The 24,019-nt window shown below is 44.7% G+C and overlaps 1 long non-coding RNA gene across 1 annotated transcript in view; it reads right to left on the bottom strand.

The window, feature by feature from the left end:
- Positions 1–24,019, bottom strand: part of LOC122541897 — a 418,077-nt gene that overhangs the window by 7,751 nt on the left and 386,307 nt on the right. Inside the window, exon 5 of the long non-coding RNA XR_006309704.1 lies at positions 1,161–1,235. This is a non-coding gene — a long non-coding RNA (uncharacterized LOC122541897). The remainder of the gene's footprint in view (positions 1–1,160; positions 1,236–24,019) is intronic.

The following is a 24,019-nucleotide window of genomic DNA, read 5'->3' as shown; positions in this document are numbered from 1 at the left end:
CATCTGCCACCTCTCAGCCCATCTCTGCATCCTGTCAATGTCATGCTGCAGCCTACAACAGCCCTCTATACTGTCAACGGCACCTCCAACCTTTGTGTCATCTGCAAACTTGCTAAACCATCCTTCAATCCCCTCATCCAAATCATTAATAAAAATTACAAACAGTAGAGGCCCAAGGACAGAACCCTGTGGAACACCACTCACCACTGACTTCCAGGCAGAATATTTTCCTTCTACTACCACTCGCTGTCGTCTGCTGGCCAGCCAATTCTGTATCCAGACAGCTAAGTTCCCCTGTATCCCATTCCTACTGACCTTCTGAATGAGCCTACCATGGGGAACCTTATCAAATGCCTTGCTGAAGTCCATATACACCACATCTACAGCTCGACCCTCTTGTTCCCCTCTTTTGGCGACAGCTGAAAGCCGGGGGTTCTCTGCCTGCAATGGAAGTTGCATGTGAGACAATCAGCTTTCTGAGTTTGTCTTTACTGAGGGTCTGTTTATGGGATGTTGCTATATTGGAACAGCTAATTAGTAACAATGACTGTATCTATTACTCTGTTAAGATTTCAAATAGAATTAAGTTATTCCTATTCCTTTTTTCTTCTGTTGTATTTTAAATAGAGTGGATGAATAAAATGTGTTGTGCTTTTAATTTGACCAATTGAATTGCAACAGGAACACAACACCTTACATTTGAAGTGAGGAAATGTTAGAATCAAGACCATTTTCTGAATATTTTGAGGGGGTTTTTAAAGTCCATAACACTTTTTTAACAAACTAATTTGTATACTGCTGATAAAAGGAACATTGTGTTAAAGTGTTTCCTCTTGCCACTCAGCAGGACAATTTGTAAGAATACCAATTCATGAGGAAACCCAAGATTAACTGCATAACAGGAGAATGTTGACTGGTTGACAAGTAGATCCTGATTGACAGAGGCATTGCCACACTAATGCACTAGTTAATAATAATTGACAGTTAGCTGCCATTCTTTGATTCAACTTTAAACCAGGCAAGTTAACATTGATGTGGTTCATGTTTTGCCCTCAGAATTATACTGGTGAATTAAAGAGCTGGTTAAAAATTTAAAGGTAACTTGGCGGTTCAAAAGCAAATAGCACTGATGGGTGCATTCTCTACCAAAGTCCACTTACCAACCAGTCAGCACACTCCTGTCATGCAGCACAGATGTTATTTCAGCCTGTGAATTGGTCTTCTTGCAAACTGTCCTGAAGAGTACAAGATGAAAAGCTTCAACCAAATGCATATTGTTTCAGTATTCCTTAAGTTCTGTATTATTTCCAATCTATTTATTATAACACCAATCCCATTCTTAAAACAACTGTAAAACACTGGTTAAAATATCAGGAATTATAATCCATCCCCTTAACGCAAAAGACTACTGCACTCATCCAACTCAGAAAAAGAACAGGTCGGGAGCATATTTAAAGAAAAAGGGGCAAAAAATAAACACTCCTGTTGGTCAATTTGCTTTTATTTGCTCATGAAACAAAGGTATTGCTGGCCTGCCAGCATGTATTGCCTATCCTTAGTTGCCCAGGAGGCAGTTAAGAGTCAACCACATTGCTGTAGGTCTGGAGTCATGTGTCGGCCAGACCAGGTAAGGATGGCAGTTTCCTGCCCTTAAGGACAGGAGTAAACCAGATGGATTTTTCAAACAATGGTTTCATGGTTGTCATTAGACTTTTTGTTAGATAATTATTTTATTCAAAATACACCATCTGCCCTGGTAGGATTTGAACCCAGGTCCTGACAACATTACTCTGGTCTCTTCATTTATAATCCAGCGATAATGCCACCAAGCCACACAAAAGGCCAGAATTTAATGAATCTCATAGTCCATCAGATTTCTTGTTGATGATATCGAATAGCTGAGAGCTGTTGATGGCTGGAAAATCATCAGTTCAGAATGTAATCAAGCTGGATTCAAGTGGCCACAGTTCAGAGTTTCAGAGTTTACAAGATAGTCAGAAATACTGAAATATCATAGAATCATATCATAGAATCCCTACAATGTGGAAACAGGCCATTTGGCTCAGCAAGTCCAAAGGGTATCCCACCCCAGACCCATTCCTCTACCCTATCACTCGATATTTCTCCTGACTAATGCAGCTAACCTACTCACCCCTGAACACTCTGGGCCATTCAGCATGGCCAATCTATCTAACCTGCAACATCTTAGGACTATGGGAGGAAATCAGAGCACCTGCAGGAAAGCCATGCAGTCACAGGGAGAACTCCACACAGTGCCTCACAGTGCCTGGGACTGAAATCGAACCAAGGTCCCTGGCACTGTGAGGCAGCAGTGCTAACCTCTGAGCCACTGCGCCCATGGAAACTTTCAGGTTTCCCAAAAGTTCGACTGGAGGAACAAGGGAGGGAAACATGCAGTTTCTGGGGTTTCGTTCTGAATGACTAACTCGGCCTGTGAAACAGAAAACTCTCTCCTGAAATGGTTGCAAAGCCCCAGATAGAGCGGACACAGAAAAGATGTTTCAGTTGAGGGCATAGCTCCTGAGTGAAGGGATGATCCTTTCGAACGGAGATGAGAAGGAATTTCTTCAGCCAATGAATCTGTGGCATAGGGCTGTGAAGGTCAAGTCATTCCATGTATTTAAGACAGAGATGGATAGGTTCTTGATTAGTAAGAGGATCAAAGATTATGGGGAGAAGGCAGGAGAACTGGGTTCAGAAATACATCAGCCATGATCGAGTGGTGGAGCAGACTCAATGGGGTGAATGACCTAATTCTGCCCTTACATCTTATGGTCTCATTAGCGCAAAGACCTGACACTCTCCTTAAAGCCTAGCTTCCAGCAATCAGAGCCACAAACATTGTCTCCTAAAAAAACATTTGTTTATCTTTTCTTTTTGTAGACACCAGGTTAAACACTGAACTGTTGACTTCACTGTCAAGAAACCACATGATAAATCCTTTATAATCCAGTTCCACATCTTCTAGCTTTTCACACAGTACATAAGTATAAATATAAATCTGTGCTCCCCATATGTTTTTTTCTGTCTACGTTATCCTGCCAAATATTGCTACATCACTTCAATAGCTTATTTTCCACTTGCATGGAGCTGGCACAATTTTTTTGTTTAAAAACTAATGCGTTTTGCTCTTTCAAAGCAACTGTCTCAGAACTGCTGCAAGTTAAAACCATCAGACGTTTGTCTTCAAGCAATGTCTGTCTGTTTAACCCTGATAAGGAGCTCATCTGGAAATGCACAAATACTTCCAGTACTGCCCACGTACATCAACTCCATAAATGGTAAGAATGAATGATCACCTTTCATATTAATACAGCTGGAGGTACAATAATTCAATGCCAGAGAGTAACACTGTGGAATGAATTTTCACAATTAAGTGACCATCTCACCAAAGGTTGACAAATTTTACTTGCTTCGTAGCTCATTTGTGTTGCAACTTGTGTGTTAGTGCAAACCAACTTCACAAGAGGAACCAAACTGACTCAGGAATCAGGGCCACCCAAAGAGAGATTCCTTGGAGTCTCAGTCCATATCACTCTCCATATATCTGATATTTGATCTTCTTCACACAAGTGTGAAACACTCATGCTCCTTTACCCAGGAGTCAAAACGTATGGGTTCAGTGCATCCAGCGATGGCCTTTCAGCTGTGATTGTGTACGCTCAGCAACACAATTTTGCATTTTGTTTGGTTTTCCAGTTCTTGAGTTGTTTCACCTCTCATTGGTCGCTGTCGCACTCCAATCGGTCGCTATGTTATTATAATTATTGATTCTTTCCACTAGCACAGCAACACCTCAATGTATTAAAAACAATAAAATGTTGGGGATCCAAGCAAGCCAGGCAGCACCCACGGACAGAGAAGCAAGCTAGCGTTTTGAGTCTGGATGACTGGACTTGGAAGATAGAGAATGTGGGGAAATACATAGTGACATCTTGAAATATGTCCATATTACCGAGGAGGTGGTGCTCGATGTCTTGAAATGCATATAAGTGGATAAATCCTCAGGACCAGATCAGGTGCAGTCTAGAACTCTGAGAGAAGCTATGGAAGTGATTACTGGGCCCCTTGCTGAGATATTTGTGTCATCGACAGTCACAGGTGAGGTGCCTTTTGACTGGAGGTTGGTTAATGTGGTGCCACTATTTTAAAAAGGTGGTAAGGACAAGTCAGGAAACCACAGATCAGTGAGCCTGTGAGAGGGAATCCTGAGGGACAGGATGTACATGTATTTGAAAAGGCAAGGACTGATTAGGGATATGGCTTTTTGCGTAGGAAATCATGTCTCACAAACTTGACTTGAGTTTTTTGAAGTAACAAAGAGAATTGCTGACGGCAAAGCAGTGGATGTGATCTATGTGGACTTCAGTAAGGCATTCGATAAGGTTCCCCATGGGAGACTGGTGAGCAAAGTTAGATCTCATGGAATACAGGGAGAACTAGCCATTTGGATACTGAACTGGCCCAAAGGTAGAAGACAGAGGGTGGTGGTGGAGGGTTGTTTTTAGACTGGAGGCCTATGACCAGTGGAGTGCCACAAGGATCGGTGCTGGGTCCACTGCTTTTCTTTATTTATATAAATGATTTGGCTGTGAACACAGGAAGTTTGCAGAAGACACCAAAATTGGAAGTGTAATAGACAGCAAAGAAGGCTACTCAGAGTATAACAGGATATTGATCAGATGGGCCAATGGGCTGAGGAGTGGCAGATGGAGTTTAAGTTAGATAAATGCGAGATGCTACATTTTGGAAAAGCAAATCTTAGCAGGACTTATACACTTAATGGTAAGGTCCTAGGGAGTATTGCTGAACAAAGAGACCTTGGAGTGCAGGTTCATGGTTCCTTGAAAGTTGAGTCACAGGTAGATAGGATAGTGAAGGCGGTGTCTTCCTTTATTGGTCAGAGCATTGAGTACAGGAGTTGGGAGGTCATGTTGCAGATGTACAGGACATTGGCTCGGCCACTTTTGGAATATTGCGTGCAATTCTGGTCTCCTTCCTATTGGAAAGATGTTGTGAAACTTGAAATAGTTCATAAAAGATTTACAAGGATGTTGCCTGGGTTGGAGGATCTGAGCTACAGGGAGAGGCTGAACAGGCTGGGGCTGTTTTCCCTGGAGCATCGGAGGCTGAGGGGTAACCTTATTGAGGTTTATAAAATTATGAGGGGCATGGATAGGGTAAATAGACAATGTTTTTTTTCCCCTGGGGTGGGGGAGTCCAGAACTAGAGAGCATAGGTTTAGGGTGAGAGGACAAAGATATAAAAGGACCCAAGCGGCACCTTATCCATGCAGAGGGTGGTATGTGTATGGAATAGGCTGCAAGGATATATGAATAGGAAGGGTTGAGGGGATAGGGATCAAGTGCTAGCAAATGGGACTAGATTGGGTTGGGATATCTGGTCGGCATGGACGGGTTGGACCGAAGGGTCTGTTTCTGTGCTGTACAGCTCTATGACTCTTCATCAGAACTGAAGACTCGAAACGTTAGCGTGCCCTCTCTCTATGGTTGCTGCCTGACCTGCTGTGATCGCCAGTACTTTTTGTTTTTCGGACAGATTCCAGCATCTACAGTAATTTGCTTCTATAACCTTTCAATGCAGGTAGGTCTGATGTTTCAATGCAGGTAGGTCTGATGATACACTCCATCACCTTAATACGCCTGGGGTCCTTTCATCTGACGGTACTATATGATTGCCAGTTGTTGTGATAAGTCAACTGTTGAAGGCATTATAACTACATTTTAAGCTGTCAGACCCACATACAAGTATCAAAATATTCACCACCAGCACTTTCACTGCCCAGACTTTTGACAATGGTCTGCCATAATGAGATATCAGTGCTGGATGTCAGTGGACACCAACTGAGGTGGTCATGGCTTGAGCCCCGTTACAAAGACTTGAGCACATAACGCAGGGTGACAATCACAGAACATAGAAACATAGAAGATAGGATCAGGAGGTGGCCATTCGGCCCTTCAAGCCTGTTCTGCCATTCATCATGATCTTGGCTGATCACCCAACTCAATAGCCTAATCCTGCTTTCTCCCCATAACCTATTTGCCTTTAGGTTATATATCTAGCCACCTCTTGAGTACATTCAATGTTTTGGCATCAACTCCTCCCTGTGGTGATTAAGTCCACAGGCTCACCACTCTTTGGGTCAAGAAATGTCTCATCTCCATCCTAAATGGTCTACCCTGATTCCTCAGACTGTGACCCCGGTTCTGAACGCACCCAATTGAATGGGAATGCTGCACAGTTGAAGGTATCATTCTTTGGACAAACTGCTGAACAATCAAAGCTCTGTCCCCTCAGGTGGACAGTAATGTTCATCTTTTAAAGTGATTTCCTTATTTTCCTAATTTATACTACGAAGAATTGTAATGTAGAACTTTTACCTTTTTCCTTTATTTCTCCATTTTTGCACCTAACCTATTTTCGTACCCCAGATTTGTAACTGGGTACTTTGTACCTAAGGTGTTAGTGACATTGTACGCTTTTCACTGGACACCTGTACTTGAGTACACGTGACAATAAAATCTAATGCTGAGGATCCCAATGTTCTATTACAAAGAAGAGGAGATTTTCCCCAGAGTGCTGACCACATTTACCCATCCAGCCACATCATTAAAGTGGATGGTGTCTCAGTGCTGTTAGCGGGAGCTTGCTGTATGCATACTGGCTGTTGACTTTTCTGGGTTACTACAGAGGCTATGTTCCAGAAAGTCCTTCATTGGCTGTTCAATCTGAAATCCCTACAGTGTGGAAGCACGCCATTCGGCCCATCAAGTCCACACCGATACTCTGAGAAGCGTCCCATCCAGACCTGGCTTCCCCCCACCTACCCTGTCCCCATAACTCCATAGTTAGCATGGCCATCCCTACACATCTCTGGACACCATGGGCAATTTAGCATGGCCAATCCACCGAACGAGCACATCTTTGGACTGTGGAAGGAAACCTGAGCACCCGGTGGAAACCCACGCAGACACGAGGAGAACGTGCAAACTCCACACAGACTGTCGCCCGAGGGTGGAATTGAACCCAGGTCGCTGGAGATGTGAGGCAGCGGTGCTAACCACTGAGCCACCATGCCACCCTACTTTGAACACTTTGGAGCTTCCTCAGCTCACACAAGGTACAAATGTCATGCAAGATGCTTCTTTCTTTGTTGTGAGGCCAGTGGCAAACAATCATCGAAGGCTCCAACCCTGCAAATTTGATTTCTTGGACACCGGAGCCGCAACCGAGGGCCTTACCATTCAGACCAGTCTTTCACGATAGACGGGCCTCTCTCGAACACTTGAAATCAAACTGCTGCACAGTGGAACTGAACTTGCACTCCTCGTTGATTCAGTGTGCTGCCCTCAGAGACTTGACCTCCCCTCTTTCTTTTCTTTGCAAAATCCCTTTCTCCTTCTTGTGTCAGCCCCACAAAGGAACAGAAATTGAGCTAGTACTCACTAAGGCACTGTATACAACGCCAGGTCACTCACTCCAGCTTCTGTTGCACCTGCAGGCTTCCATCTGATACTCAGTCCAAGTATATGGCCACAATCCATCGTCCTACTGAATTCACCCAGTGTTTTCCCAAGACAATAGGTTCATTCATTCTGGGGCTGAGCACCAAAACAAGTCTTGTTTGTTAGAAAGAACCAGGAACACATGTCAGTATCAAGTTGCTGTGTGACAATCTGCTCGACGAGATCTATTTACCAGGAGCTAGTGCAAGAAGAAAATTCTTCAATACAGCGGGCATCTGTGTGAAACCTGAACAGTCCCACGGAAACAGAAATCCCACCTCTTCTCAGCTCTAGCCTTCCTTGTTTTGTTTGCAATGTCCAGGTTCCGGTGAGGTCAACAGCAATTAGGGGGGGAGCAATGTGCAGACATGCAGTAAAAGGCCCCAAGGTGTTTCACTGAAGCCTTTTCAGACAAAGTAGGTCACAGAGCCATGTGAGTAAAGGTAAAGGTCCAACCCAGACCAAAAGGCTGCTCTTCCATGAAAGGGATAGAGACAACTGGTTGTACTGAGGGTGACCATGCCTCCAGGCGAGGGGAAAGGTTGAGAGGGAGAGCCCTTCACGGTAACCTCAGCCAGTTCAGGAATTCAAGCCACACACATTCCTGATGAAGAGCTTATGCCCGAAACTTTGACTGTCCAGTTCCTTGAATGCTGCCTGAATGGCGGTGGTTTTCAAGCACCACACGTTTGGACCCCTGTTGGCATCCCTCTGCATCACAAATCAGCCGTCCAGTAACTGGGCCGCCACGATCATATCGAAAGATAGATCAGGCTCAAAGGGCCGATTGCCCTACTCCTGCTCACATTTCCTATGTTTTCGAGGTTAGATACAGCTCAGGAGAGCAGCTGAGGAAAGGTCATCAAGGGACGGAATGAAGTTAATTGGGAGGTTGGGGACACAACAATAAATCTGAAAAGGGGGCTCATCTGATGCAATCACAACAGAGGACTCCAGATATGTGAGCAATGAGATCACAGGGATATCCAGGGGTATTATGTCTGTACCCACCTGTCATCAGCTTTCTTCATGCGTTGATTTGTTGAAGGCAGTGCATACATTCAAATAGCAATGAAATGGTCAGCTATTTGTTTTTCTCTCTCTCTCAGGTTTTACTGAAGTTGCTTAAAGGAAGAATGACAGCCCAGAGAGCTTTGACACCACCGCACTGCTTTGGTGCACTTGGCTAAGCTACAATAAATTATTGCCCAATTTCAACTCTGTGAAAGTGAATGGATTTTCAGTGCAATGTTAAAATTGGATGTTCGTAGCACTGGAATAGAACATTACAACGCAGTACAGGCCCTTTGGCCCTCGATGTTGCGCCAACCTGTGGAACCAATATAAAGCCCTTCTATCCTACGCTAATCCATTTTCATCCATGTTTATCCAATGACCATTCAAATGCCCCTAAAGTTGGTGAGTCTACTACTGTTGCAGGCAGTGTGTTCCATGCCCCTACTACTCTCTGAGTAAAGAAACTATCTCTGACATCCGTCCTATATCTATCACCCCTCAATTTAAAGCTATGTCCCCTCGTGCTCACCATCACTATCAGAGGAAAAAGGTTCTCATTGTCCACCTATCTAACCCTCTAATTAACTTATATGTCTCAATTAAGTCACCTCTCAACCTTCTTCTATCTAACGAAATCAGCCTCAAGTCCCTCAGCCTTTCCTGAATGGACCTTCCCTCCATACCAGGCAACAGTCTAGTAAATCTCTTCTGAATCCTTTCCAAAGCTTCCACATCTTTCCTATAATGTGGTGACCAGAACTAATACAACAAGGGGTGCAATGTTCAAATTTCATCACGGTAAGGTATGGCCTACCATTCAAAGAAAAGGGGCATATTCTTGCTAGGTGAAGCTAACCATCGTTCATCTCAGTTTGGTTACAAATCAGTGCAGTCACTTAGGAGACTGGTCGTTTCTCATCAATAATATCACTTAGTATAACACAGCATCCACTTGCCTGGATGAGTGCAGCTCCAACAACATTCAGTACTTCTCCTGATACCATCCAGGACAAAGCAGCTCGCACGATTGACCCTCCATCCACCACCTTCAAGATTTACCCCCCTCACCGTATGCATAGTGGTAGGCAATTGTAACTTCAACAAGATTCACTGCAGAAATTCATCAAGGCTCCTTCAACAGCACCTTCCGAACCCATGGCCACCACCATCTAGAAGGACAAGGGTAGAAAATGTATGGGAACACTCCCATTTGCAAGTTCCCCTCTAAGACACTCACCACCCTGACTTGGAAATAAATCAGTGCTCTTTCAGTGTCACTGTGTCAAAACCCTGGAACTCCCTCATAATGGTACTGTGGGGTTACCTACAGCATTGGACTTCAGTGAAAGAAAAAGGCAGCTCACCAACACCCTCTCAAGGGCAACAAGGAATGGGCACTAAGTGCTGGCCCAGCCAGTGACATCAACATAAGACGTAGGAGCAGAAATTAGGCCATTCAGCCCATCGAGTCTGCTCTGCCATTCAATTGTAGATGATAAGTTTCTCAACCCAATTCTCCTGCTTTCTCCCCGTAACCCTTGATATGCAAGAACCTGTCTATCTCGATCTTAAATATACTCAATGACCTGGCCTCTGTAGCCTTCTGTGGCAGTGAATTCCATAGATTCCCCACTCTCTGGCTGAAGACGTTTCTCCTTACCTCTGTTCTAAAAGGTCTTCCGTTTACTCTAAGGCTGTGCCCTCAGGTTCTAGTCTCTCCAACCAATGGAAACAGCTTCCCAACATCTACTCTGTCCAGGCCATTCAGTATTCTGTATATTTCAATTAGGTCTCCCCTCATTCTTCTAAACACCATCGAGTGTAGACCCACGGTCCTCAAACGTTCCTCATATGTTAAGCCTTTCATTCCCGGGACCATTCTCAAGAACCTCCTGTGAATATGCTGCAAGACCAGTACATTCTTCCTGAGATATGGGGTCCAAAACTGCACACAATACTCCAAATGTGGTCTGACCAGAGCCTTATAGAGCCTCAAACACACAATGCAGCTTTTATATTCAAGCCTCTCAAAATAAATGCTATAATTGCATTTGCCTTCCTAACCACTGACTCAACCTGAAGTTTACCTTGAGAGAATCGTGGACTAGAACACCCAAGTCTCTTGGCACTTCAGAACTCTGAATTTTCTCCCAATTTAGAAAATAGTCCACGCATCTATTCTTCCTACCAAAGCGCATGACCTCACACTTTCCCACATTGTACTCCATCTGCTACTTCTTCATCCAGTCTCCTAACCTGTCCAAATTCTTCTGCAGCCTCCCTACCTCCTCAATGCTACCTGTCCCTCTACCTATCTTTGTATCATCTGCGAACGCAGCCAGAATGCCCTCAGTTCCTCCACCTAGATCGTTAATGTATAAAGTGAAAAGTTGTGGTCCCAGCACTGAGCCTTGTGGAACGTCACTTGTCACTCTGTGGGAAGCTAGAGAAGTGATTGCTGGGCCTCTCGCTGAGATATTTGTATCATCGATAGACACAGGTGAGGTGCCGGAAGACTGGAGGTTAGCAAACGTGGTGCCACTGTTTAAGAAGAGCGGTAAAGACAAGCCAGGAACTATAGACCGGTGAGCCTGACCTCGGTGGTGGGCAAGTTGGTGGAGGGAATCCTGAGGGACAGGATGCACATGTATTTGGAAAGGCAAGGACTAATTCGGGATAGTGCGTGGGAAATAATGTCTCACAAACTTGATTGAGTTTTTTGAAGAAGTAACAAAATAGATTGATGAGGGCAGAGCAGTAGATATGATCTATATGGACTTCAGTAAGGTGTTCAACAAGGTTCCCCATGGGAGTCTGATTAGCAAGGTTAGATATCATGGAATACAGGGAGAACTAGCCATTTGGATACAGAACTGGCTCAAAGGTAGAAGACCTTTGAAGACCTCAAAGGTGGTGGTGGAGAGTTGTTTTTCAGACTGGAGGCCTGTGACCAGTGGAGTGCCACAAGGATCGGCACTGGGCCTTCTACTTTTGGTCATTTACATAAATGATTTGGATGCGAGCATAAGAGGTACAGTTAGTAAGTTTGCAGATGACACCAAAATTGGAGGTGTAGTGGACAGCAAATAGGGTTACCTCAGATTACAACAGGATCTGGACCAGATGGGCCAATGGGCTGAGAGAAGTGGCAGATGGTGTTTAATTTGAGTACAGGAGTTGGGAGGTCATGTTGCGGCTGTACAGGACATTGGTTAGGCCACTGTTGGAATATTGCGTGCAATTCTGGTCTCCTTCCTATCAGAAAGATGTTGTGAAACTTGAAAGGGTTCAGAAAAGATTTACAAGGATGTTGCTAGGGTTGGAGGATCTGAGCTACAGGGAGAGGCTGAACAGGCTGGGGCTGTTTTCCCTGGAGCATCGGAGGCTGAGGGGTGACCTTATAGAGGCTTACATAATTATGAGGAGCATAGATAGGATAAATAGGCAAAGTCTTTTCCCTGGGGTTGGGGAGTCCAGAACTAGAGGGCGTAGGTTTAGAGTGAGACGGGAAAGATATAAAAGAGACCTAAGGGGCAATGTTTTCACGCAGAGGGTGGTAAGTGTATGGAATGAGCTGCCCGAGGATGTGGTGGAGGCTGGTACAATTGCAACATTTAAGAGGCATTTTGATGGGTATATGAATAGGAACGGTTTGGAGGGATATGGGCCAGGTGCTGGCAGGTGGGACTAGATTGGGTTGGGATATCTGGTCGGCATGGATGGGTTGGACCGAAGGGTCTGTTTCCATGCTGTACATCTCTATGACTCTATGACCAGCTGCCATCCTGAGAAGGACCCTTTTATTCCTACTCTTTGATTTCTGCCAGACAGCCAAGCTTCTATCCATGCTGGCACCTTGTCCCTACCACCATGGGCTCTTATCTTACTCAGTCGCCTCCTTTATGGCACCTTGTCAAAGGCCTTCTTGAAGTCCAGGTAGATAACATCCTTTGGCTCTCCTTGGTCTAACCTGCTCGTTAGTTCCTCAAAGAATTCCAACAGATTTGTCAGGCATGACCTCCCCTTGATGAAACCATGCTGACTTTGCCCTATTTTACAATGCACTTCCAAGTACAGAGGAACCTTGATTATCTGAAGGACACCGGCGGGGAGTATTTTGCTCGGTTAATCAAATGCTGGATAATCGAGGTTCCTCTGTATTCTGAAATCTCATCCTTCACAATGGATTCCAGGATCTTCACCACGATCAAGATTAGACTAATCAGTCTGTAATTTCCTGTCTTATGTCTTATTCCCTTTTTAAACAAGGGTGTCACATTAGTGAATTTCCAGTCCTCTGGGACCCTCCCTGATTCTAGCAATCCCTGAATAGAGTCCGTCTGATCCAAGTGATTTATCCACCTTCAGACCATTCAGTTTTTCTAGCACCTTCTCCTTGGTGATGCCCATGATGCTCAGCTCTACCCCCGCACCCTCGAATTTCTGGAATATTCCTCGTGTCTTCCACCATGTAGACTGATGAGAAGTAATTATTCATTTCCTTAGTAATTTCTTTGCTCCCCACTATCTCTACAGCATCATCTTCCAACAGCCCAAATTCTACTTTTGCCTTTCTTTTGCCCTTTATATATCTAACAAAATTCTTAGTCTTCCTTTATATTACTGACTAGCTTACTCTCTTACTTAACCCTCTCCCTCCTTATTTCTTTTTTGGTTGCCCTCTGTTGGTCTTTAAAAGCTTCCTAATCCTCTGGTTCACCACATTATATGCTTTCTCTTTTGCTTTTATGCTATCCCTGACCTCCCTAATCAGCCTCATCCTTCCTGTACCATGCTTCCTTCACCTCGGGATGAATTTCTGCTGTGTCTCCTGAATTACTCCCAGAAACTCGTCCAGTCACTGTTCCTCTGTCTTTCCTGCTAGACGCCTCTCCCAGTCAATTCTACAGCTCCTCCCTCATGCTGCTGTAGTTGTCTTTATTCAGTTGTAAAACCGTTACCTCCGATTTCTACCTCCTCCTCGTCAAATTGCAGAGTAAGTTCAATCCTAAGAATTCCTTCACCTTAAGCTCCTTTATCAAGTCTGCCTCATCGCACACCACTGAATCCAGTATTGCCTATTTCCTAGTGGGCTCCACCACAAGCTGCTCCAAAAAGCCAAATCATAGACATTCCACAAATTCTTTTTCTTGCAATCCACCACCAACTGATTTTCCTAGTCCACCTGCATATTGAAAGTCCCCCATGATTACTAACTTTGCCATTCCTACACATCTTTTCTATCTCCTGGTGTATCTTGCACCCCAGCTCCTGACCACTATTGGGAGGTCTGTACGTAACTCCAACTGTAGTCTTTTTTTTAGAACCTTTGCTGTTCCTCAATTCTACCCACACAGATTCAACACCATCTGACCGTCCTTCATTTCTTAGTATTGATTCAATTTCATTTCTTACTAATAAGGCAACCCCATTTCTTCTGCCCACCTGCCTATCCAGATGCCCTTGCAGCCACGTCTCCGCGATGCCCACCACGCCATACCCGCCAATTTCAATCTGCGCCACAAGCTTGTTTACCTAATTCCTTCCAGCATCGCCTCGAACAGATCTAAACAAAAAAATTGTTGGCAAGGTGGAGAGGTCTTGACAGAAACAAACACTGTTCCAGCCAAAAATACTTTCTTGCTCCTGTTTGTACATTCAATAAAATTAAATTGAACACGTAACTTTTAGAATTACCTTCTTCAATCTTCGCAGCAAGTCTCTGGATAACACCTTTTACTTTGGTGATAGATATTGTCTTTGCAGAATTGCTACATACAACCAACTCACTGTCTCAACTGCTTCCTCCATCCCAAACACCTCAACTCTCAGCGAAATGTTATTGCATTAAGCAAGAAAGTTTTCGATTTACTTTCCAGTCAACATTGCTTGTCGCATCTTGATATTCTTGGAATGTAAAATCACTGAATGCTACAGCCACAGAAAGAGGTTATTCCATTCAGTATGCTTACACTCAAGTCCTGCTTGATAGCTCGTCCCATGTTATCATTTGCTTTCAGTGCCTTGAATATTCTTGTTCACGAGACAAGCAATTTTGGTTTACGAAGAATTCAATTTCAATACCAGCTTGCCTTTATATGCTGTCGAGATCACATCAAATTCCCCGGGTGCTTCCTGGGAAGATCAGATTGAAATCAATACCATGCCATCGAAGGTGATATTGATCAAAGAGAGGATTTAAAAGTGAATCTTAAAGGCCAAAACAAGTGGTAGATTTTTAAAGAGTGCGTCTGAAAAGGAGTTAGACAGAGAGGTAAAGAATTGGTGAGATTTGGGTTGAGAACTCCAGAGCTAAGGCCTAGACAACTGAAGCCACACCAACCAACATGGGACCTGCTGGGCAACAAAATACTCCTCCAACCCTTGCCTGGGTAACGAAGTTAAAAACCACACCACACCAGGTTATAGTCCAACAGATTTAATTGGAAGCACTAGCTTTTGGAGTGCTGCTCCTTCATCAGGTGGTTGTGGAGCATACAATTGTAAGGCACAGAACTTATAGCAACTGTGTCCTCCACAACCACCTGATGAAGGAGCGTTGCTCCGAAAGCTGGTGTGTTTCCAATTAAACCTGTTGGACTATAGCCTGGTGTTGTGTGATTTTTAACTTTGTACCCCTCAGTCCAACACCGGCATCTCCAAATCATGACTGGGTAACGAAGGTGGCGTTGCATTTACCACTCAGGACCACTCAAAACACTTTACAATAAAGTATTTTCAAATGGCTATCACTGTTTCATAATAGAGAAAGATGACTCTCTCCCACTCTCAGGATGAGTCTGTAGGTGGCTGTACAGATCGATGGGGTTACTGCAGGCTCTATTACACTGGCAGCAGGTGGTGGTCGCGGGAAGGGGGTGGGTGGGGTGTTGGTGTGGCAGCACGTTCCTTACGATGTTTCCACCCAGCTTCCGCTTTTTCCCCAAAGGCAAGTCTCCAGGGGCTCGCTGCCTTCCTGGATGGTCCACCTCCACTTTGGATGGTCTTGGGCCAGTGATTTCCAGGTGTCTGTGGGAATGCTGCACTTCCCCAGTGAGGCCCTTGAGGGTATTCCTGAAGCATTTCCTTGGTCCACCTGGGGTTCACCGACCGTTTCGGAGCTGGGAGGAGAGCATCTGCTCGGGGAGTCTCGTGTCGGTCATGGGGACGCCAAGCCCAACCCATCACAGCCAATCAATGGGGAAGGGTTGGGTCAGTGCCTCAACGCTGGGCATGTTGGCCTGGTGGTGGACTGCTCCAACGTAGCAGCAGCCAATTTGCTCACAGCACATTCTCTCAAACTGCAATAGAGTAAAAGTTCCATTTGTTTCTGTGAGGTTGGCTGAGGGACCAGGGCATTGAGGATAATTCCATTGCTCTTCCTAGAACCTAATCATGCGATCTTTTACAACCCTTCAAGAAAGCAGGTAGGTTCGGAGTCTCACCCTCCAATTGCAGCCTGGAGGTGCCAGCCCAGGTTCTTGGGCTCCAAACCTGGAGTGGGACTTGAACAGGGAATCCTGTGGCTCAGAAGCAAGGGTGGCACTAACTGAATTACACTTGCTACTCTGCACCGGATACATGAATACAGTAATTTTACTCACACAGGTACGGAGTCAAACAATATGGAGGCATTTACACAGGAAAACCCGAATTTCCTTTGTCATGCCTCATCTTTTGACCTTGTAATTGAATGCAGTACCAGAGTGATTCAGGATTAATTCAAAACGCTGAGTGAGAGACCATTGTTATGAAAAACGGTTCAAGGACTACATTTTATAGACTGCCTCAGTAAACAGTTTGTGATGAGGATCAAAACTGAATCGATTAACTTTGTTTAGCGAGCAATTTGTTTGTCCTCCATGCAACAATAAAGTATGAGAAGCTAGGGGCAACTCATGCCTGTGTGCAGATCATCTCAAATTAATTTACCCAACTGGAGTTTGTTTTAGGAACTAGTTTACACAGTGCCTTTGTCCCTAAAGGAGGGTCTGTGCTCAGTGATATTGAATTACCATTTAGCATATGCTTCTTTCACTGCACAAAGGCAAAATATTCTGCTGGGTATTTTTACGTGAATCATTGCATCACTGCTGCTCTGCAACAGGATGCCTGTTTCCCTTAAAGTCCAAATGGAGTAGAAAGTACTGTTTGCTTCAGAAGGGAACAATTACACAACCAACTATTTGTAGTTACAGGCAGCTTGAGAATCGGAAGTTTCAATTTCGATGCTGACATTAACACCAGGATAGTGGGGGTGGAGAAAATAGGAGAAATTTGCATTTCTATGGAGATTCTCCCAACCCCTGGGTCTTCCAAACTACTTCACAACCAATCAAGTACTTTGGAAGTTTATGCTCTGGGAAATATGACAGCCCGTTTGTCATCTCTGGGAGCTGTGCCCAGGCATTCCGATTGGGGTTGGCAAACCTTATTTGTCCTCGGTCTGATTAAAACTGATCAATTCACCTGCCCTCGGCAGCTGGGGATTCCTGAACCTGACCAGGAATCTGCAAATCCGACAACAGATAGCATTGTACTGAAATCACGCCTCCTACTGCAGCAGTGTACCATGTGCACGTCCACCATACACTGCGACAGCTCCTGCAAAAGCAGGGGTGTTAGGGTGGCAGCTGGTTAAGGGGTTATGGTATCAAGTTGAAAGGGCATCTGATGTAGTGCTCAGTGCAACTCAGTTTCTTTTTTCTTTAAAAGACACTGGTTGAGGGATAAATATTGGTCAGGACACCATAGAGTGTGCCGGTCTTCGGTATTCTTTGATATGGTGCCATAGTTACATTCACTTGAGACAAAGAATGGGGCAGTGGGTTAACATATCATCTATAAGGCAGAATTCATCAAGCAACCAGCACTCAATCAACACTACACTAGAATGTCAGCCTTGATTACGTGCAGGAGTGAGACTTGAGCCTACAACCGACTGGTTCAGAAACAAAAGTGGGGCCCCGAGGCACAGCCACAGGTTTGATCTCTCAGATGTGATGTCATACCGAGGCCCCATTGTCCTGTCAGGGTGGGCTTTTAAAAAAAACTCCACATCAAAGAACAGGAGGTGCATGTTCTCTTGCGTCCTGCTCTATACTTATCCTTCAACTAAAACCATTTCAGTGCTGATAATTGAAGGTTGCTGTCTGTAATTTGGCAATCCCATTGGCCACAACCGTGGCCACACTGTAAAGCAATCTTGACTGGCTTCAGGTCATGAAAGGTGCTATATAAATTCAAGCCTTTCCACTCTTCAATCCAGGAGATGATTTCAGCAACGAATATTAACCCCTGGAACTGGATACCACAACATCCCATGTGTGATGAAGTTTCAAAATCGTTTGCATTTCACTTTCCATCTGTGGCCTTAAATTCTTACCACAAGCTGCAGGGACATTCTGGGAAACCACAGAGACCTAACTGAAACCAACCAGAAAGGCAGCTCACTCAAATCTACTGAAATATTTCTCATACCCCAGTAGTTTTGATGTGGGCTGATCGGGTGAAATGTCTGATCAATACACAGCTGGGAAACAGATGGGGGAGAAATAGAAATTGCGCAGATTCCAAATCCCAAAATTCACATCTGGTTCCCTCCAATGGAGAAGTGAGGCATTCCTATAGTTCAAGCTGTGCTCCAAGGCATCAGAGGTCAGAAATATGAGGACATTTATCAATGAAACAATTCATCTTGGGATTTGCATATTATGGCACAAAAGGAACATCAGATTTATATCGGACGACCCCATGGCTACAGTTTTTCTCCATTCACTCTCCAATACCCAGTCCCCAAACCGCCTCCACCAGAGACAGAAAAGACCCATAACACCAGCAAAAGCAAAGAGTCAAATGCGGAATACAAATACACAGGCTAAAGTACAACAAGACACCCTAGAGTGCCAGAAACGCAAACAGAAATTGCTGGAGATATACAGCAGGTCTGGATACATCTGTGGAGAGAAAGAGAGAGAGAAAGCACAGTTCACATTTTGGATCCACTGACCCATTATCAGAACAGGAAAGGCTATTTAGTTCATTAAGTTTGCTCCACACTCAAGATGGCTGCAGCATCACGAATAAAATGCAACGAAATAACTCCACTGAGGCCCAGTATCCAGTCACCAAGTCCCCCTTAACTTACACGGGGAAAGCCCTTGGCACTAACCCAGCTCCCTCAGAACAGAACCTCTGACACTCCTGTTTATATCTGTCAGCCAGGGCACCCCAATTGGACCAGGTTAACAGCCCCAATCAGGGAACTCATATTCTATGAGGTCCACCTGGCTGACCCTGTTAATCACTATACATTCCTTCACCATCATATCTCTCTCTCTCTCACACACACACACACACACACACACACACACACACACACACACGTTCACTACAACATATTGAGTCTCCCTAATATTTGTTTACAATATAAATAAGGACTTTGTTTGAAAAAGTTCATGGGAAGTGGGTGTTGCTGGCTAGGCTTACACATTTCTGGCCTTTATTACTTCACATTTACCACACCCACTTCCCCAACCCCAAACACACTGAAGTTAAACTTTCAGATGGAAGCAGAGAGAGCACTTTCTGGAAAATGAACACAGAAGTAACCGCCCGGAGATTACGATGCATCATATCAAACCTACAATGTGACACCTCAAAGAAGCAGCAAGAGACTGTTCATACCCAGATGTCTGTTCTGTCTTTCAACTAGGTCAGCACTAACCTGAACCTCAACTCCATCAATCCACCTGGGCTTACAAATAAAACTCGAGAACATGGTGCTGCAAAAGCACAGCAGGTCTGGCAGAATCAGAGAAGCAGGAGCGTCGACGTTTCAGACATAAGCCCTTCATCAGGAATGAGCCCAGTCCTGATGAAGGGCTTATGCCCGAAACGTCGATTCTCCTGCTCCTTGGATTCTGCCTGACCTGCTGTGCTCTTCCAGAAACACACTCTCGACTCTGATCTCTAAAATCTTCTTAGTCCTACTTTCGCCATACAAACAAAACTATCAGTCCTGGTTTTGTTTTTGCAGATTCTTGGTGTGACAAGGCGATGGGCAGTCAGTCAATGCCAGCCTTGTCAGCAGCCCTCCATCCCTGAGACAGGCCAAGCAGCAGCTGTCATCCTGAAGAACTACTTTTAAACTCAGTGAAACTCTCGGACATGTTTAATGGGACAGGAAGTGATCCACAACTAATCAGCTCATCAATCTATCATTGCCTCACTGTGGCTGCAACAGTTTCATACCAACCACAATTGGCTCCAGAATTGGCTCTCTTCACCCAGAGAGTGGTGGCTGTGTGGAATGCTCTGCCCCAGAGGGCAGTGGAGGCCCAGTCTCTGGATTCATTTCAGAAAGAGTTGGATAGAGCTCTCAAGGATAGTGGAATCAAGGGTTATGGAGATAAGGCAGGAAGAGGATACTGATTAGTAATGATCAGCCATGATCATATTGAATGGTGGTGCAGGCTCGAAGGGCTGAATGACCTATTCCTGCACCTATTGTCTATTGTCTATAAAAGGGGTTGATTTCTGCTCGCTCTAAGACAATTAAAGTAATGGAGACATTTTCAATTCTATGGGAAATACTGTATTAGAAACTGCAGCAGAATACACCTAATCATTTTGGCAATGTGATTCTAAAAGGTTATTAAATTCTTGGATTGGAAAACACACCCACGCTGACTGAACAGCAAAGAAAGGCAATGATTATGTACAGTCCCTTATTTTTGGCTTAATTACAAGCAAACTGTTACAAGCAAAACAGATCTGAAAGATCTCATATTCTGAAGCATTCCTGAAAATCCTGTCTGAAGTGTCACTCACCAAATCCTGCCCTCATGATGAATATTAAACCTCTTGTGACTCCATTAAAGAGGAATATGACCTCTCCTCAACAGTAATATCCCTTCCCTAGAAACTTTCACCCAAACAGGAAAGGAAATGAAGTTGATCAAATAGTTCTTCCACACAGCTAGATTCACAGGTACTAAAGAAGCGAGTGCCTACATACAGCAAGACAATTAAATTTTAGTTTATAATGAAATGTAAGTGGTTGTTTTTGTTTTGTGGCTGTTATGTAGATAATCATGTGACTGCATTGTCATAGAGCCATGCAGTACAGAATGGATCCTTTGGCCTATTGAGACTGTAGTGGCAAACAAAATCCCACCATTCGCGTACTGCCATCATCTTTCCACCTTCATGGTCCATCCACCAGCATCTATTGGGTGCGAGAGGTCTGGCTGGCTGAGGTTACCAGAAGGGCTCTCCTTCTCAACTCCAGCCCTTGCCTGATGTTGAACCCATACCACCCGTCTCTCTGCACTACGACGTTTAGAAATTGTGTGTAGCACATACACTTGGTGCTATAGCAACTCATTAGGACTGCTTCGACAGCCCGTCCCCAAGTGTGCTGCTATCCCCTCTCCCGAGAAAACACACCACTACCGAGTCGAGTCACCCAGTCAGCCAGGACTACATCGCTGTTCTTTCCTCATCGCCAAGTCCAAACTCTCCCTGTCAGTACCCCAGACAGTAAATGTCTAACTTGCCAACAATGTCCTTGTCCCATGTAGTACCTTTAGAATAACAATTGGATAAGTGTTTGATGTGAAGAATGTTGCAGGAGAAGGACAGTTGGACTAACTGGAGAGCTCTGTCCAAGAACCAGAACTGGCTAAATGGGCACAATAGCCTCCTTCATTTCTGGAAGAAAGTGAGTGTCGACATTTTCTTTTGGTTTGTAAATTGGTTACAAGTTAAGGTCAGTATTAAAATTGTAATCTGCCACATAGGAATCATTGGAAAACATATGTCATACTTGAGTATGAAATTCATGATTTGTTTCTGTGTCGTAAAGCATAGTTAAAAGATAATATTTCAGATAAATTGAACAGTTTGCTGCAATCATGCACTGCAGCACGACACTTTTCAACTGGAATATGGAAATCTTACAGCACAACAACGAGGGGGCACTTCTTTGTGCATGATATGCGGTTATCACTAGAGAAGCCAGCATTCAAATCCCAACCCTAAATTCCCTTTGAGGAGGTGGGGTTCAATTGCCTTCTTAAACCATTGCAGTCCTTTATGTGCGGCCAATCTCAGGCATCGAGTTCCAGGAACAGTGAAGGAATGGTGATACATTCCAAGTCCAGGTGGAGGGGAACGTGCAGCGGTGGTGCTCCGTGAGTTGTAGATGCTGGAGATCATGGGTTTCAAAGGTGCTGTCAGGGCAGCCTTGACACGTTGCTGCGGTGCATCTTGTAGATGCGCCGTGTAATGCTGCTGTGCACTGGCAATGGAGGGACCGAACAGAGTGCCAATCAAGCAGGTTCTTCTTTATTAGCCTGGATGGATGGAGTCACACTCACCCAGGCCAGAGGACAGCATTGCCTCACACTTACTACTTTAGATGGAGGACAGGCTTTGGGGAGTCAGGAGCTGGGTTATTCGCCACACAATTCCAGTATCAGTTAGCTGGATGGCTGCAGAGTGATGCCAAAACTGTGGGTATGATTCCTGCACGGGCTGACATCAACATAAAGGTACCACCTTCCCAACCTCAGCCTGAGGCATGGTGCCCCTCAGATTAGACCACCACTATGGGGATGAGAGAGCAGCCCTATGGTCTGATAAGAGTAATACTTTGTAATAGTCCTAACTGAAGTCATTGATCAGAAACTCAACTGAACTCACCACATAAAAAGTGGATGCAAGAGCAGGTCAGAGGCGAGGAATACTGTGGCAAGTATCTCACCCCCTTACTCCTCAAAGCCTGTCCACCATCTATAAGGAACAAGTCAGGAGTGAGATGGAATACTCCACACTTGCCTGGATGAGTGCAGCCCCAACAACACTCAAGAAGCTCAACACCATCCAGGACAAAGCAGCCTTCTTGATTGGCATCACATCCACAAGCATCCACTCCCCCCATCACCAACACTCAGTAGCTGCAGTGTGTACTCTCTACAAGATGCACTGCAGAAATTCAAAGATCCTCAGACAGCACCTTCCAAGCCCATGACCACTTCCATCTAGAAGGACAGGGGCAGCAGATATATGGGAACACCACCATCTTTAACTTCCCCTCTAAGCCACTCACCATTCTGACTCGGAAATATATTGCCGCTCCTTCACTGTCGCTCAGTCAAAATCCAGGAACTCCCTCCCTAAGGGCATTGTGGGTCAACCAACAGCAGGTGGACTGCAGTGCTTCAGGAAGGCAGCTCACCCCCACCGACTTAAGGGGCAACTAGGGACGGGCAACAAATGGTGACCCAGTCAGTGACATCCCATTAAAAGAAAATGAATGTTTTAACAAAAAGTTACTCTGGACCGCATTAAACAGTTCATCTGGATGATCAAGCGACTGTTGACTGCTCCTTCCCAAAGATGAAACAGTTGAAAGACGCCACATCCCAACAGCTCAAGAGTGGAGATAAAAATGAGTTATGGACAGCAAGGCAACAATTATTCTGACAGCACTGAAGGAGGCAGAATTGAAAACTGTACAGAGGCTGCAAGGAACCAGGATTCCACTGGGAGGAACCGCTGCTTGAACATCAAACTGTCAACAAGATTTCAGCCTGGTCAGAGCAATGGGCCTCTAGCTGAGCTGTGTCAGATAAAAGGTACAGTAAATATTCTAACAAGCAGTCAGTAAAGTAAGGTGATAATGTCAAGCCTTAGCACAAAGGCTGAGGGAGGGCAACATAAAGTCATGTTTAAATTTTAATGAAAAGCATTTTTTTTTTGAAAAAGGGATCGAATGCAGACAGAATTAATCGATTGTCCAGGCAGACAAGCTTTGTTTGATGATCCCTCCCTTTCATGTTTCCCTCTGACTTGTGGCTCTGTTAGTTGCTGACTTACAGCCGTAACAGTGATTACTTTAGCAATCCACGATTAACAATTCTGCTAGTGGTAGTATCTGCAATCCAAGTACAAGGGAAAGAGTGTGCACACAAGTGTATTTGCACGCCCACGTGCACGTGTCTCCCTCTGCACGTCTGTGTCTGCGCATGTACCTCTGCAATCACTGCTGAGCTTGCTGATCAACAGGCATCTTTTAAAAACTGTAAATTTAGACATAGTGCCATAATGTCAACACAAGATGGGAGTACAGGTCATTTAGAGAGAGATATAATGTCAGCATACATATACCCCAGAGCCTTCCAAGTGAGGCTCTGAACTGGGCATTCTAATTGGTGAAAGGTTTCCGCGTTTCCACAACTTTCAAACATAAACCTTTGCTTTTCCTATCATTTCTGAACTGTGTAGCTATCTTCAAGTATTTAAGACAGTCAACTCTTGAAAACGCAGGGAGGTTCCCAAACAGGAGGGCTTTACTGTAGGAGAGTGGAACACTGCATATTTCAGACACTGCAGTAAGGGTTCCCAGGTTAGCTCCATGCAGTCAGTGAGAAGGATCCCTGAATTCGACC

The sequence above is a fragment of the Chiloscyllium plagiosum genome, chromosome 38, assembly GCF_004010195.1.
Source record: "Chiloscyllium plagiosum isolate BGI_BamShark_2017 chromosome 38, ASM401019v2, whole genome shotgun sequence".
In the NCBI taxonomy this organism is placed as follows: Eukaryota; Metazoa; Chordata; class Chondrichthyes; order Orectolobiformes; family Hemiscylliidae; genus Chiloscyllium; species Chiloscyllium plagiosum.
Note: the sequence above shows the minus strand (reverse complement) of the source record. Positions and strands in the feature narration are given on the sequence as shown.